This window comes from Panthera leo, chromosome C1, assembly GCF_018350215.1.
Source record: "Panthera leo isolate Ple1 chromosome C1, P.leo_Ple1_pat1.1, whole genome shotgun sequence".
In the NCBI taxonomy this organism is placed as follows: domain Eukaryota; kingdom Metazoa; phylum Chordata; class Mammalia; order Carnivora; family Felidae; genus Panthera; species Panthera leo.
Window position 1 is genome coordinate 115770910 of NC_056686.1, and position 13950 is coordinate 115784859.

The 13950-nt window shown below is 48.6% G+C and overlaps 1 long non-coding RNA gene across 2 annotated transcripts in view; it reads right to left on the bottom strand.

Annotated features, from left to right (window-relative positions):
- LOC122227494 overlaps positions 1-3638 on the bottom strand; it is a 35704-nt gene extending 32066 nt beyond the window's left edge. Inside the window, exon 1 of one of the 2 annotated variants that reach the window (XR_006206084.1) lies at positions 3573-3638. This is a non-coding gene — a long non-coding RNA (uncharacterized LOC122227494). Of the gene's footprint in view, positions 1-3339 lie in introns of both variants that reach the window. The other variant, XR_006206085.1, reaches the window with a different exon arrangement.
- Between the last annotated feature and the right edge of the window lie 10312 nt (positions 3639-13950).

Sequence of the window (13950 nt, forward strand, 5' to 3'; positions counted from 1 at the left end):
CCTGACCTCACTGAGATTGTTTTGAGAATTACATGTGATAATATTTGTAGAACCTCAGAATACCCTCTGACACACAGTAGGGGCTCTTTTAGCTATTTGATCGGTTAATTATAATAAGGAAAGTTAGGAAACTCTCAACTTCTTAATTACAAGGCGGAAGAAGCAGTGCCTATGACACGAAGCCTATTTTGAGAACTAAATAAGACGATGTATGTGGCACATAGTAAGCGTTCAATACCTGAGTGGTAGCGGTCTTGATCAGTGGATGATGACGGTGACCATAAGGTTAATGCCAAACACACCTCTCGTTTCACTCATGTCGTGAGACCAGGAAGCCCTTAGAAAGGACATAACAGAAAAACGCAAGAGCCAGAAAGCAAAGCTCTGCCCTCCACACTGTCTAGACACAATGCTCTAGAATAACCATTATTGTTGTTCTCCTAAGTCGGGCGTGAAATACCGAGTGAACATTCACTAATGCAGGAGTGTAGGCACAGAGAAGAAAAACCCTAGAGTCTCTCCCACAGAAGCGTGTATTAACCCGTTGAGATGATGACTGTGAAATACAAGAAATAATTTTTTAAATTAAACAAGACAGTACAGAGCATCATTAAGTCAAATGCTAAATTGTATAGAACTGACCGCGCAGAAGGGGATCGCGGAAGGAAAGGTGATCAGTAGGGCTGGAGCAGTTGGCGGGGGGCAGGGGGGTTGCAAGTGAATGACAGAAGAAAGGAGTGGGGAGGGGTGTTGTAAATGAATAACAGAGGAAAAGAGGGAAGGAGAAAGGGAAAGAAGGAGGGAGGGAGGAAGAAAGGGAGGAAGGAAGAAAGGAGGGAGGGAGGGAAGGAGGAAGGAAAGGAAGGGAGGGAGGAAGGAAGGAAGGAAGGAAGGAAAGAAGGAAGGAGGAAGAAGGGAAGGGAAGAGAGGACAGAAGGAAGGAAGGAGGGAGGGAGAATGGAAGGAAGGAAGAGAAGGAGGGACAACAGAAGGAAGGAAGGAAGGAAGGAAGGAAGGAAGGAAGGAAGGAAGAAGGAGGGAGGGAGGGAAGGAAGGAAGAAAGGAAGGAAGGAGAGGAGGGAAGAGGGAAAGAAGGAGGGAGGGAGAATGGAAGGAAGAGAGGGAGAGAGGGAAGGAAGGAGGGATGGAGGGAAGGAAGGAAGGAAGGAAGGAAGGAAGGGAGGAAGGAAGGGAGGAAGAAACAGAAAAAGGAAATGAAGGAATGAAGGAAGGAAGGAATAGAGGGAGAGAGGGAAGGAAGGAGGGATGGAGGGAAGGAAGGAAGGAAGGAAGGAAGGAAGGAAGGGAGGAAGGAAGGGAGGAAGAAACAGAAAAAGGAAATGAAGGAATGAAGGAAGGAAGGAAAGAAGGAAAGAAGGAAGGAAGGAAGGAAGGAAGGAAGGAAAAGAAAGAGGAAAGGAAGGGAGGGAGGGAAGGAGGAAGGAAGGAAGGTAGGTAGGAAGGAAGGAAGGAGGGAGGAAGGAAGGAGGGAAGAGGGAAGGAAGAAAGGAGGGAGGGGGGAAGGAAGGAAGGAAGGAAGGGAGGGAGGAAGGAAGGGAGGAAGGAACAGAAAGAGGAAATGAAAGAATGAAGGAGGAAAGGAAAGAAGGAAGGAAGGAAAAGAAAGAGGAAAGGAAGGAATGAAGGAGGGAAGGAAAGAAGGAAGGAAGGAAAAGAAAGAAGAAAGGAAGGGAGGGAGGGAGGGAAGGAGGAAGGAAGGAAGGAAGGAAGGAAGGAAGGAAGGAAGGAAGGAGGGAGGGAGGAAGAAGGGAAGGGAAGAGAGGACAGAAGGAAGGAAGGAGGGAGGGAGAATGGAAGGAAGAGAGGGAGGGACAACAGAAGGGAGGGAGGAAGGAAGGAAGGAAGGAAGGAAGGAAGGAAGGAAGAAGGAGGGAGGAGGGGAGGAAGGAAGGAAGGAAGGAAGGAAGGAAGGAAGGAGAACAGAAGGAAGAGAGGGAGAGAGGGAGGAAGGAAGGAAGGAAGGAAGGAAGGAAGGAAGGAGGGAGGAAGAAGGGAAGGGAAGAGAGAACAGAAGGAAGGAAGGAGGGAGGGAGAATGGAAGGAAGGAAGAGAGGGAGGGACAACAGAAGGGAGGGAGGAAGGAAGGAAGGAAGGAAGGAAGGAAGGAAGGAAGGAAGAAGGAGGGAGGAGGGGAGGAAGGAAGGAAGGAAGGAAGGAAGGAAGGAAGGAAGGAAGGAGAACAGAAGGAAGAGAGGGAGAGAGGGAGGAAGGAAGGAAGGAAGGAAGGAAGGAAGGAAGGAGGAAGGAAGGAGGGAAGAGGGAAGGAAGGAAGGAAGGAGAACAGAAGGAAGAGAGGGAGAGAGGGAGGAAGGAAGGAAGGAAGGAAGGAAGGAAGGAAGGAGGAAGGAAGGAGGGAAGAGGGAAGGAAGGAAGGAAGGAGGAGGGAAGGAAGGAAGGAAGGAAGGAAGGAAGGAAGGAAGGAAGGAAGAAACAGAAAAAGGAAATGAAGGAATGAAGGAGGAAAGGAAAGAAGGAAGGAAGGAAAAGAAAGAGGGAAGGAAGGAAGGAAGGAAGGAAGGGAGGAAAGAAAAGAAAGAGGAAAGGAAGGGAGAGAGGGAAGGAGGAAGGAAGGAAGGAAGGAAGGAAGGAAGGAAGGAAGGAGGGAGGGAGGAAGGAAGAAGGGAAGAGGGAAGGAAGAAAGGAGGGAGGGGGGAAGGAAGGAAGGAAGGAAGGGAGGAAGGAACAGAAAGAGGAAATGAAAGAATGAAGGAGGGAAGGAAAGAAGGAAGGAAGGAAAAGAAAGAAGAAAGGAAGGGAGGGAGGGATGGAGGAAGAAAGGGAGGAAGGAAGGAAGAAAGGAGGGAGGGAGGAAAGGAGGGGAGGGAAGGGAGGAGGGAAGGAAGGGAGGAGGGAGGGAGGGAAGAAGGAAAGAAGAGAGGGAGGGAGGGAGGGAGGGAGGAAAGGAGGGGAGGGAAGGGAGGAGGAAAGGAAGGGAGGAGGGAGGGAGGAGGGAAGTAGGGAGGGAGGGAGGAGGGAAGGGAAGAGAGGACAGAAGGAAGGAAGGAGGGAGGGAGAACAGAAGGAAGGAAGAGAGGGAGGGAGAACGGAAGGAAGGAAGAGAGGGAGGGAGGAAGGAAGGAAGGAAGAGAGGGAGGGAGGAAGGAGGAGGGAGGGAGGGAGGGAAGGAAGGAAGGAAAAGAAAGAGGAAAGGAAGGGAGGGAGGGAAGGAGGAAGGAAGGGAAGGAAGGAAGGAAGGAAGGAAGGGAGGGAGGGAAGGAGGAAGGAGGGAGAAAAGGAGGGAGGAAGAGAGGAGGAAAGAGAAAGCAGGAAGAAGGTACAAGTTGGATGGACAAAGGTGAGTTAGGAAGGTTGGAGTACCTTTGGGCCTATTTCAGCAGCAGGTAAATGGAAAATAACATCTGAAGACCAACACTTTCCTTTGCATTAGGTTCTGCGACTCGCGTTTTTTAGAATTTAAGGCTGTGGTCCTGTCCTTGTGCTGTGAAATGACGCCAGTGTGAGGAACCAGATGGTTCTCGTGTCGCAGAAATAATCACTGCTGCAGTCTCGGACCCATTTGGGAACCTCAGTGAACACAAACCTTGACGTACCTCTTGTTCTTTCTTTTCCGATCATGACCGAGTTTGTTCACTGCAGCGCCTGCTGTTAGAGGCACCATCCGTCAGCATTCTGATCATTATTCCCCATTCATTCCCGAGCACTCCATCGCCATGGCAGTCATTAACCAGCTCCTTCCACTGTGCGCGTTACTTACACGTGGTACTCATCCAAGTTCATGTGGCCATTTAGGCCGCCAGGTTTTCACTTGGTTCCGACACACAGATACAGACGGGGATGATGTTTTGCCCAAAGTAAATCAAGGCGTCTTAACCCCAACTCCTCGTTTGCCATTTGAAACCTCCCACCTCCCAGACCGTGGCCCATCGCACCAGAGCGGTCGGTTCCCCGGTCCCTGACCTCTTTAACCAGACACTAAGCTTAAAATCAGGCATTGCTGAAACAAGGGAAGATTTTCTGTTTCTGTAGAATCTGTTTGACACATCAGGGTCCAGGCCCAGGAGACTTCAGACTCCAGCACTTTTCTGCCAGGGAAGGGCATCCCATCGGACGAGGAAGGGAAAGTCACCCCTTCCAGCCCAGGGAACTGGGGCAGGAGGGGGCTCCAGGTGAAGGTGGAAACGTAAGGGGAACAGTGTTGGATGAGGGCGGGGAATCCCCAGGTTGGAGCGTCCCACCCACTTGGTCAGGAGACACTCTGGAAGGAGCCTCCTTGCACACCCTTCCAAGAGCCCCCCGCCTTCTTCCTTCACCCCAAGGACACCAGACGCCACTTTGGAGTGGAGATGGACAGGGGAGAGACGTGGGGGTAAAGAAGACAGCATTTTGTTTCCTAAAAGACTTGAAGGTATTCCCTAATGAATGAATCAGGTCAAACTGCTTTAAACGTTGAAGGACTTAAAAGTTAATTTAGAGGAAAAGTGTATTTATGGACAACATAAAGACACTACACTTTATCTGCGCTCCTGAGTAATTTGCAGCCTGCAACATGCAGGAGCCCCCGTCAACTCAGATTTCCTTCACTAATGTTGAATCCATATGAATTTAGGTATATAAAATTGATGCCTCCATCTAGGGGCAAAAAAAAAAAAAAAAAAAAAACCTTACTGTGCTCATCTTTATAGAGTAAATCAAATTACGGGAGAAATATTTACCTACTTAAGAGGACAAAAACCACGGAACATCTCAGAAGCATAATTTTGCCTCCAAAGAATGTGATTTCAGCTAAAGAAGGAGGGTGTGATGCTCAGGCTGGTGTTTGATATGCTAATCATGTCAGTCATCCTATATGAATTAATTATTAATGTCAACTAACATTTACTGAGCCTTTATTACAGGCCAGCCTATGTGCTAAGCACTCACATTAGCTCCAACCCTGGGAGGGATGCTATCATCCCCCTTCATAAGGAAGGACCAAGACGAGAGAGAGAACGTCTATTACATTTACTGAACTGACTGTACGAAATTCTTTTACTCTGTAGGGAGGTTACAGGCTGGCAAAACAGTCAAGTGTACGTAATAACGAAGGGCATATTACAGTTGACCCTTGAACAACATGGGTTGGAAGTGGATTATTTCAATATGTGGATTTTTCCAATAAATACGGAACATATGTTCTCTTCCTTAGGATTTTCTTAACAACATTCTCTTTACTCTAGCTTACTTTTGTAAGAATACAGTACAGAATACACACAACATACAGAACATGTGTTACTAAACTGGCTATGTTCTCAGTAAGGCTTCCAGCCAACAGTAGGCTGTTAGTAGTTAAGTTTTGGGAGAGTCAGATCTTCGACTGTGAGGGAGGTGCCCCTACCCCCCACATCGTCCACAGGCCAGCTGTATAAGGGAAGTCAGCAGTGTAAGAAGTCCTGGACTTTTCCGATCATAATCACCAAACCTGGCCACTTTTGTGGACAAGTTATTTGATGCCCTTTGGCCTCAGTTTCCCCCATCTACTTCACAGCATTGCCGTGAGGATTAGATAATACGTGTAAGTACTTGGAATGGCTCCCAGCACAGAACGAGCATGACGTACGGCATAGCTATGGGCTTCCTACGAATCTCTGTCCTCACCTTTATCATTTTCCACCTACGTGTCCACATTTCAATGGGGATGCTGGACAGAGGTGAAAAATCTCATACTTTTTTTTTTAAGTTTTTATTTTATTTTTAGTAATCTCTACCCCCAATGTGGGGCTCGAAGACACGCCCTCGAGATCAAGGGTCACGTGCTCCTCCAACTGAAGCACCCCAAAAATATCTTACTCTTTTTGTGTATAAAGCGCAAATATATATACAGTACATAAGTATAACCATGATAGTAAAATTTTACGGGGGGCAGGGGGGTGGCGCCTGGGTGACTCAGTCCATGAAGCATCCAGCTCTTGATTTCAGCTCAGGTCATGATCTCAGGCTTGGTGGGTCCGAGCCCCGCATCGGGCTCTGTGCTCGCAGCTCAGAGCCTGAAGCCCACTTTGGACTCTGTGTCTCCCTCTCTCTCTCTCTCTGTCCCTCCCCCTCTCACGCTCTGTCTCCCTCTCTCAAAAATAAACACTTAAAAAAATATTTTAAGTAAACAAAAATTAAAATTCTAAGGGGGAGGGACCGTTTTTTTAGAAGGCAAACAAAAGAAGTCTCCTTGAGGAAGCAATAATGAAGAGAAGCTTAAGAAACACTGCCCTAAACCATGAGAATGGAGAGCCGATCTGCTGGCCCCTGCGAGGCCCAGCCCCTGGCAGAACGTCTGCAGAAAGTATTGAGTCCCTAAGTCGCAGATGACTCCTTAGAAATCCCCACTTTGCCCTCAGGATACTCTGAGACATCCCAGCCTCTGCGGTCTCAGGATTCAGGATTCTGCAGAACACGCTGCCAGGGGCAAGAAAGGAAAGTGAAGGGGTCTCCTTGAAATGAGGTTTCTTAGCAACTGGTACATGGGAGCCACCCGGTCTCCACCGCCCGCCTCTCACAGAGAGGGGGCGCCCATCACGCCAGGTCTCAGGAAAATGCTAGCAGGCAAAGGGGGGCTGCGGGGCTGCCTCCTCTTCCCTTTCAACCCCCAGCAGTTCCTGGGAAGTCAGCCCCACCTTCGCAAACCCCCAACCCACACGACCTAGGGCCCGCACCCCTAAGGGTTACTGACCAGGTAAGAAACATATACTCAGAGGACTGTCCTGATTTCATGATTCCACATCCCAGATTTGAGCAGATCATATGTAACCCCTTCAGTAGGAAGCAGAATGGTGGGATTTCAGGCATCCACCACTAGTCATTAATGGGGTTTTGTTTGGGGTTTTGGTTAGTCACGCTTTACAATGTTTTGTTATTGGGGGAGGCTCTTTTCGATAACAGAAGGGACTCCTAGAGCCTTGAATCACACCATACAGCTCAGTTACTGAGTTGTGTGGGCACAGAGCTGGCCTCAGTATTACCACTTGGTTAGAAAAGAGCTAAGAACGAAGAAGAACGTCCCAAAACAGAGCCTGGCTTGGAACAATCGCTCAACGACGTTTATTGACTCTATGTTAGCACATTGTTTTCAATCATGGCTGTCACTTACCTTTAACTTCACAACGGGGTGATCGAGCTGAGAGAGCTCCCTGCAGCCTGCCCACTCCTTCAGGACACGCTCAGGAGGCCCCGGGGACAGGCCACAGCTGTGATCCCCTGGGCCCGTGCCAAATGCCAACGACAGCCCACGTGAGGGGTACTGCCCCTCGCAGCCTCTCTGTAAGCTATGTCCCCAGCCTGGCTGCAGCTCAGTGGAGACGGGACGCTCTGCGAAACCACATAAATAAGAGTGCAGAGAGCAGGCAGGCCAGGAGGCAGCCCCCAGCACAGGGACACCTTTGCCGCTGAACTCTGGAAGGAAGCGGCTCTGTGCACAGTTGTGACTACAGAGAGCAGGATTCTTTATTGATACTTTCTCTTCGCTCATGTCATTAACGAGCTCCCGCTAATGGCACATGTGAATTGAAAAGGCCTTAACTGCACTTTCTACACCTTGTCATTCTTATGAGCCAATTACAAGGAACTGCTCATTGCTGATTGCCGCGAACTGCGCGCTCATTACGCAGAACGGGTGTCTCACCAATAATAATGATCATTATAATCTCCTACAGACAAGACAGAAGGACGCAGCTTAAAGACAATGGAAGGACAGCCTCGTGCCCCACTAGGTAACAGCTGCTGGTTGTGTGCTGCCCTCTCATGCAAAATACCCTCATCCCATGCGAATGGCCCTCCTCTTCTCTCCAACCTTCATCCGCTACATTCCAGATACTGAGCTGGCTAAAAAATCAGAACACTTCCATGTCCTCAGGGGACACAGCAGGAAGAAAAATACTATTTTCCTTTCTCCCCGCTACGAGCCGGGTACTGAGCCGGATGCTTTCTGTGTGTTCTCTTCTGTAATCCTTACCACAACATTGTCAGGTGGGAATAATAGTCCCATTTTACAGGTAAGAAATGGAGACCGTTGGTCTTGTGTGATGATTCTCAAATGTAAGTTACATCAGAACCACCTGGAAGGCTTGTCTTTTTTAATAACGCTTATTTATTTTTGAGAGAGAGCACGCACGTGCACATGGGTGGGGAAGGTGTGCGGGCGGAGGGGGGGTTGGGGGGAGGACACAGAGGCTCCCAAGAGGACTGTGCCCTGACAGCAGTAGGTCCCATGCGGGGCTGGAACTCGTGAACCGTGAGATCATGACCTGAGCCGAAGTCCAACGCTCCACAGACTAAGCCACCCAGGCGCCCCACCTGGTCAGGCTTCTTAAAACATAGATTGCTGGGCCCACCCCCAGAGTTTCTTATTCAGTAGGTCAGGGGTCTGGGGTGGGAGCAAGAGTGTGTATTTCTAACAGGAAACGAGTCTGATGTTGCTGGTCCCGGTTCAGAGGACCACTGGGATAGTGGAATGTGTATGAGCTGAGGTTTGACACAGACCTGGGTTCAAATATAAGCCCCACTGACTACCTTCAGTATGTTCATTGCCAGGGCACTAAGTCTCCCTGAGTTTCAACTAGAAAACGAAGGCAATGGCATCTGCTTTGCAAGGTTGCTCAGAGGACTGGCAGTCGTGTGTGCCCAGGGGCAAACTAGGACCCACATGGCAGGCAGTCACAGGGTGTCCTGCTGTTGGAGAGTCCAGGCATCTCGCTGTGCTGCCCTGAGTCCGGCATGATGGCCACAGCTGGGGCCCAAGTACATCTCCAAAGTTCGGCTCGGGTCCTCTTGAGCCCTTGCTGAACTCTCTTATCCCCTGCCCCTCGCCCCCTAAGACCTCATGCACTTAAGGGCATCACACAAGATGGCACCCATAATTCAAAATGGTGCAGATCAACGAGTATTGTTTCCACATGCATCTACCTCCCCAGTCGACTGTAAGTCCCTTGGGAAGGGAACCGTGTAGTACATGTCTTCTACATGCTCCTCCACGCAAAAGCTAACATACAAGTGCCTTGAGAGTCTTGGGGTAAGGAGGCCTTCTTGTCCTGCCCTAGCCCACTCGGTCCCCAACGAGCTGCCCCTCCTTTGTCTCCAGTTGCACTTGTGTTTGTCAAAGCACTTAACACACGACATGGTCTTCACTTATCCATCAGACACCACACACACACACACACACACACACACACACACACACACATTAGACTGTAAGCACCCCAAGAGCAAGGACCATGACCGTGGCAGCAAGGACCGCCATAAGCCTAGAGAAGGTCATCAATTAGTGTGTCAGAAAAACAAAGTCCCGAGGTGAGCCCGTAGGAGAGTTTTTCTTTTTTCCAGTATTGGCTGATGGAAAACTCTGGAAGTAGGGAGATGGCCTGATGCTTTCCTTGCTGGTATTGATGTTACCAGTCACTGGCTAGGGTATCCGTACATCCCAGTTTGCCCAAGACAGTCCTGGCTTTCACTTGCATTGTCCTCTTCACCTGAGATAGTCTGGGTTGTCCAATTAATGCTCCATTTCATTTTTGAAAGCGTCCACATTTGGAGATAAGTTATATGGCCGCTCTATCACTGGTCTACATGAGAACTGGTGACCACACAGTTTGTGGACCCAAAATCAAGTCTTTTAGACTCTCAAGTTCCCAGCAGGGTACCTTGCTAAGAAATAGAGGGTTCTCTGAGACCATTGGCAGCAGGAGAGAAGTTTAGAGGTGCAAATAATCTCTCACGCCACCCACTAACCCTCTGCCCTCTGCCTTTTGCTTTAATTTTTTTTAACGTTTATTTATTTTTGAGACAGAGAGAGACAGAGCATGAATGGGGGAGGGGCAGAGAGAGAGGGAGACACAGAATCGGAAACAGGCTCCAGGCTCTGAGCTGTCAGCACAGAGCCCGACGCGGGGCTCGAACTCACAGACCGCGAGATCATGACCTGAGCTGAAGTCAGACGCTTAACCGACCAAGCCACCCAGGCGCCCCTGCCTTTTGCTTTAAAAGCAAGTACACCACATTCACTCGACCTCACTTGTCATCTCTGAGCCAGAAAAGTCATCACGTGAAGTTATGGGCTACTTCTAACATGTTGGCATGGGCCACGGGCTGAAGACAGAGCCTTTCCTATCACATTTTCTGACACCTCAAGGAAGTAAGGCGCGTTCATCAGTGGTTTTGCCTCCCCCACCCTCTCTCCCCATTGCACAGGCTATAAATTAAAGAATGGGGGTGGGGGGAGGTGGAGGAAAGGAAGCAGACTTGGAACAAGGTCACCCCATCCCCACCCTGCCCCGGCCTTCTTCCAGTGGAGCCGGGAACATGGGAGCCACACACGCACTTCAGCTCTGCCAGCCTGCCTGGATGTTGCTGATGGCCAACACGTTCTCCGAGTGCTCAGGGTGTGTATCCAAAATAAGGGTGAAGCTGGGAGAATCCTGGAGAGGTCTACAGCCTGCACTTGAGACGTCCGAAGTCTAGTACGGATGACAAGATTAACACACACGGCTAGAGCAAAAGTCCGCTCCCTGTGGGCTTTTCCTGGGTTGGATGGAAACATTCTGATATTCAAGACATATCTTAGCATGGACTGCTATTTAAAAAGAAAAAAAAAAATACCATAGATTGACCGATGTAAGCAACACACATTTCTCTCAGTTCTACAGACTGGGAGTCCAAGATCAGGATGCTGGCAGATTCCGTGTCTGGTGAGAACCTGCTTCCTGGGTTGCAAGTATAATTTTCACTATATCCTCACATGGCCTTTCCTTGGTGCATAAGCACACAGAATGAAAGACAGAGCTCTCTTGTCGCTCCTTCTTCTTACCAGGGGACCGATCCCATCAGGAGAGTCCCAACCTCATGACCTCATCTAAACTTAACTAATTCTCGAAAACCCCATGTGCCATCACGCGGGGGATGAGAACTTCAACATATGAACTTGGGAAGGAAATATTCAGCCAGTAACGAAATACCTATATGAGAAGACAAGTCAGTCATTCAACAAATATTTATTGTGCACCTGCCCCATGACAGACTGCAACCTGAGATGATAGTATGCACCGACTATAAACATCTGCCCCCATAGAATGTACATGCCGGAGGAAGGGACTGGAAACCGGCCAGTAGCAGATGCCAATCTGTCCGTGGACTTACCTGCGAAGCCAATCCCCCAGAATCCCAGCGGTGGACACCATGCCCGGGAAAGCACCGTGCAGAATGCTTCGCCTCTACTCCTTTATCACCTCCTTTATTCCCGTCCGCACTAGGAATTAGTCAGCCATGGGAAAGGAAGCTGTCAAGGTCAAAGGTGCTGGCAAAGAAACCTTTGGTTGTCTCACCTGTCATTGCAACTGTTCTAGCTTTACTACCTAACGGTGCTGATCTCAATTGTCAAAATTCTGCATGAAATTTCCACGTAGATAAGCCCACAGTCCCCCTGGGCCTGGCAGGATGATGTTGCTTAGCATATGACCATCACCTTGAACTTATGAATCACAGATCTGAAACCGTTATTAGTCATATCGCCCCTCCTGGAGGAGAGGTAAACTGAGGAATGATGCGCTCAGATGACTCACTTACAGCCACGGTAATAACACTACTGAGAGAACCTACGTTCTCATTCACCTTCGTCCTCTGTGTCAACATGAGGGGCAGCCCAGTGTTGAAACAGATCCCAAGGCTTTGGGTACCACAGACTTGAGGTCACACACTGAGGTTACCTTGGGCGAGTTACATAACCACTCTGAAGCTTAGCGTCTTCATCTGTAAAATGAGAACAGAGACCTACAAGTTTATTGATCTATGGTGAATATATGTGAAGTGTCCAGCTCAGAACAGTCACGAAATAAGTGGTGCTCACTGCTAATGCTAAAGCCATCGTTAGTGTTGCCAAGGGCCACCGCTGGTGATCCTAAGAGACATAATTGTGTATGTTAAAATATCTCAGTATGAACAGCAGGATGTGTATATGTAGACAAGTTAACTGTAATCTACACTCAGGGGTGGTTGAATAACATTTGAGTCATCTGATCGTAAACCCACACTCCAGATGGTGAGTGAGGTCTTGCCTTTCAGATGTTTGTTTTTTGTTTTTTGTTTGTTTTTTTTTTTCTATATCTAGACCAGAGAATGCATTAGTTAACACAGGGGATGGGAACTAGCACAGGGTGTCAGGGTGTGAAATAAAACTCGGAGTTCTTACCCAGTATCAAGACTTATTAATAATGCCAACGATAGGGGCGCCTGGGTGGCTTGGTCGGTTAAGCGTCCGACTTCGGCTCAGGTCATGATCTCACGGTCTGTGAGTTCGAGCCCCGCGTCGGGCTCTGTGCTGACCGCTCAGAGCCTGGAGCCTGTTTCCGATTCTGTGTCTCCCTCTCTCTTTGCCCCTCCCCTGTTCATGCTCTGTCTCTCTCTGTCTCAAAAATAAATAAACGTTAAAAAAAAATAATTAAAAAAAATAATAATGCCAACAATACGAGTAACTGTGAGGCACAGGTAAAGAAAAGCAAAGACTGTGACCCCCACCTTAGATCCCCAGGTCCTTCCTCGATACGTGAGCACACGCTCGGAGGTCTCAAGTATCTCCCCTAAAAGTGAGATGTTTGGGTTACGAAACATCATTATTTTCATATTCAGTCACGTAGCCTACCTGACACTTTCTGGGGAGTCTCATGCCACAAATCCATAGATTCCAAGTCTCCTTAATGTAAGCAATCCTACACAGACTGGGTACATTCTGCTAAAACCATTCCACAGCTCAGGAGTCTCTGGTTAGTTAGCATTAATGCTATTATTGGTGATATGCCAGAAGGTCTGTAATTAGCATATTTACAAAAACTTCTACCTTCTTTCTTCCTTCCCAGAGGCATCCCAGCCCAAAGGAAAGAACCAGATTTCAGGCCTGATGTTAATCATCCTTTCCTCAATGTTAGAAATACATTTTCACTGGTTAAATGAACGGTGTTCAAGAACTATGGTTGGCTGGAAAGACTGAGAGGTATTACTGCCCTTGCAAAAATGAGGTACAAGAAATAATCTGTCAAACCCAATGGGCTTCCAGGTCAAGAGTGTGTTCTCCTTCCGTCCTTGACTTCACGTAGGATTTTGTCACCCAACCTGCCCAGAAGGTTGTCTAATCCTACAGTCAGGACGCTGTTGCCTCTGCCTCCAAGTGGGCATTTAATGCAAGGTGCTCGCCAAAGAGGGACGCCCGGCTGGCTGGCTCAGTGAGTTCAAATCCCACAGTGAGTTCAAATCCCACGTTGGCCGTGGCGCCTACTTAAAAAAAAAAAAAAAATGTTCGTCAAAGAGCCTAAGTATTAGGTGTGGATTGATCTGAGCTTAAAGACATTGTGGAGTTCTTGTTTGCCTGCTTCTAATAAACGTAGCTTGGTTATAAATGTAATACATGTGTAGTAGGACTAGGTGTGAGACTTGCTTTCATTCCACTCTATTACTTGAGGGCAAAAAGTGGGGGAAGGGAGGCAAAACATCACATTTGCCAAAGGCCATGGCAATTATTACCAGGACTAAGCAGCCGAGATCAGCTGCCAGAGCAATCTGAAGATCCGGTTCCTTGTCCTGCTCGGCCACTAACCAGCTGTATTGCCTGGGCCCAGACAACACCTCTTCTGGCTTCAGTTTCCTCAACTGGACTAAACCCTACTGAAAGCTCTGTTACACAGTGACTTTCTCCCTGTCGCGACAGCTTCCTGTCCTACCGGAGGGCACTATCGTGCAAATAGGGGAGGGGACGGGAGGGGCAACAGTAGCAATTTGCTTAAATGAAAAAGGAGCAAGAAAAGGAGGAAAGGAACTATGGCCATGTGATTGTGGGGAGAGGGAAGGTCTGGATGCTCAGGGAAGAAGCTGATTGTTCAATGTCTCTCTCTTGTCTTTGAGGAATTGAAATAAGGGACGTGAGGAAATCTAAGTAGGAAGAAACAAAACTATTAATACCTAGGG